The sequence below is a fragment of the Benincasa hispida genome, chromosome 8 (assembly GCF_027475165.1).
Source record: "Benincasa hispida cultivar pf3 chromosome 8, pf3_genome.v1.1, whole genome shotgun sequence".
In the NCBI taxonomy this organism is placed as follows: domain Eukaryota; kingdom Viridiplantae; phylum Streptophyta; class Magnoliopsida; order Cucurbitales; family Cucurbitaceae; genus Benincasa; species Benincasa hispida.
In genome coordinates this window covers 18,802,513-18,804,936 of record NC_143485.1, presented here as the reverse complement: position 1 = coordinate 18,804,936, position 2,424 = coordinate 18,802,513, and positions in this window count along the sequence as shown.

Below are 2,424 nucleotides of genomic sequence, written 5' to 3'. Positions count from 1 at the left end.
TTTTCTTTTTTTTTTTTATTTTTGAAAAACCCCCCAATCATTAATGATATTATAATTTATGGCACTAGGTTTAATTGTAGTTCATTAAGTTTAGGAGAATATGGTCCAAATTATGGAGTGAAAGTTTGGAATTGAAATGAGACCTCTGTTATATTTCAAAGGCGAGATTTTGGTTTTTGTTACAATTTGTTTTCTTGAATCTAATAGAAAGAGGACTTATATTTTAAGCTATGTAGATCAAAATTTTGTATTATATATATTTTTAAAAAAACGATAGAGTAAATTAAACATTGTAGTGGATACAACACAATGTGTATTTATAAATATATTTTTGTAAATTCATTTGAAGTGGAGATTGTAACTTAGGATATATGTTTTTTTTTTTTAAATTAGAAATGTTAGATCGATTTTATTCTCTTCGAATATAGATGTGAGATTTGACCAAAAAAATACCAATCAATAATCATCTAATTATGACATTAAATAAGATCATCTTTAGTGTCTATTTATTATAGTCTAGGATCATCTCTTTAATTTTTATTTTTTTTATTTTTTTTTTTAAGTTCTTCTAGTATATCTTAAATTCTAGGTTTATATGAAACTATATAGATATTGGGAGTAATAATTTGTATTCACTTTATCTACTTCCTTCTCTCATTTAGACTTGTATGTACTCCTCTATTATGTAGCTATTAAGTAAATACTATTGCAACATCTTTTAGTCTAATATATTTTTAACACTAAGAAAAAAAAAATATATATATATATATTGGATTTTAATTTTATGCTTTGTGATAATACTCATGAGTGTTTTTCTCAAGTAGAAAACTAGCTACCTTAGGGAGTTTAAATTGGTTGAAGAAAAAATTGTTAAGAGTATATGTTGGGATTGGCTATGAAAAAAATATTTTAGTTGTATTTTTTTTTTTTTGGTTAACTATAAAAAAAAAAAGATATTTTTTTTGTTAGCTGATATTCTATAAATATTTTATAAACGAAAATAAATACAAATAAATTAGTATTAAACAAAAACTTCTTTTGGAAAACAAAAATCCTAAACATAATACAATCATCATTAAAATAAGATCTGTTTTTTTTTTTTTTTCTTTATCATTAAAACCTAAAATTTTCAAATAAAAAAGAGCAACACAATTGTAGCTAAATTAGGGAAAGTAATCTTAAATTTTGTACTAATTTTAAAAAATATTCTTCAATTTTCAAAAGTTTAAAAATACTCTTAAATTCTTTTCTTTTTACAAAATATTAAAATTATTCCCACAAATAATTTTGGATGGAAACTACTAGTATTTTATTTCCTGAACTTTCAAAAGTTTCACTAATCCAATGATATATTCAAACTTTCAAAAAAAAGTTCAAAAATGCTTTTTATGTTAGTATATAAATAAAAAATATAGCGACTCATTGAAAATATGTCCTTAAATTATTTAATTCAACTTTTAAAAGTTCAAAAGGTATTTTGAATTTTGTTCTTTCTTTTTATTTTAAGTTTAAGGGTATTAATGAAAATTTTGAAAGAGTATTTTTTAAATAAAGTATTAATTATTTCTAGTATTTTTTAAATAAAGTATTAATTATTTCTATTCAAAACTAATGAGATAAATTTTTTGTTCGATTTTATTTTAAATATTTAAGGATATTATTAAAATTTTTGAAAATACATAAAATTTTAAAATAAAGTACAAAGTACAAAGTTCAAGAGTGATTTCTATCATATATTGATGATATATATATATATATAATCAATATATCTCATAAGGTACTCAAAATCTCTCAATCTCCTCTCAAAGAAGTCTCTTTTGTTAAATAGTGGGCTTTCTAATCCAAGCACATGCTAGGTTACAAAGTATTTTGAAATATTAGAGGTCTCCATCAAAGGCCACACTCAAAATGAAATATGTGGTGTGGATGTAAAAGACTTCCCATGAGAATGGACCCCAACAAATAAGTTTATGGGTGATTATACTTCTTAATCTTTTAATCCCCACTAGAAATATTAACTTTTAATTTAGTGTGAAATTGAAGAGTACAACGAAGTATAACAGAAATATAAATATGAAGAAAATATAATATGATAATATATAAATATAATAATAAATAAATAAAATATAAAATAAAATAAAATTATGAAAATTAGATATTATGAAATTTAAGTGAAATTTTGAAATGAATTTTCTCACAAAATTCATCAAATACCACTATTTATAGGCAAAGTGACAAATAGGATGTGATAAATTTGGACGCTATGCATAGGTGGTTGAATGACACATGGGCAACATATGTGGTAATGAAAAAATGACATTTGGCATTGGATGCTAAGCATGAATATCTAACACCTATTTATAATATTTGTAATACCCCCTTTAGATGCCTATTATATATACGAAATATGTCTCGCTAAAACCT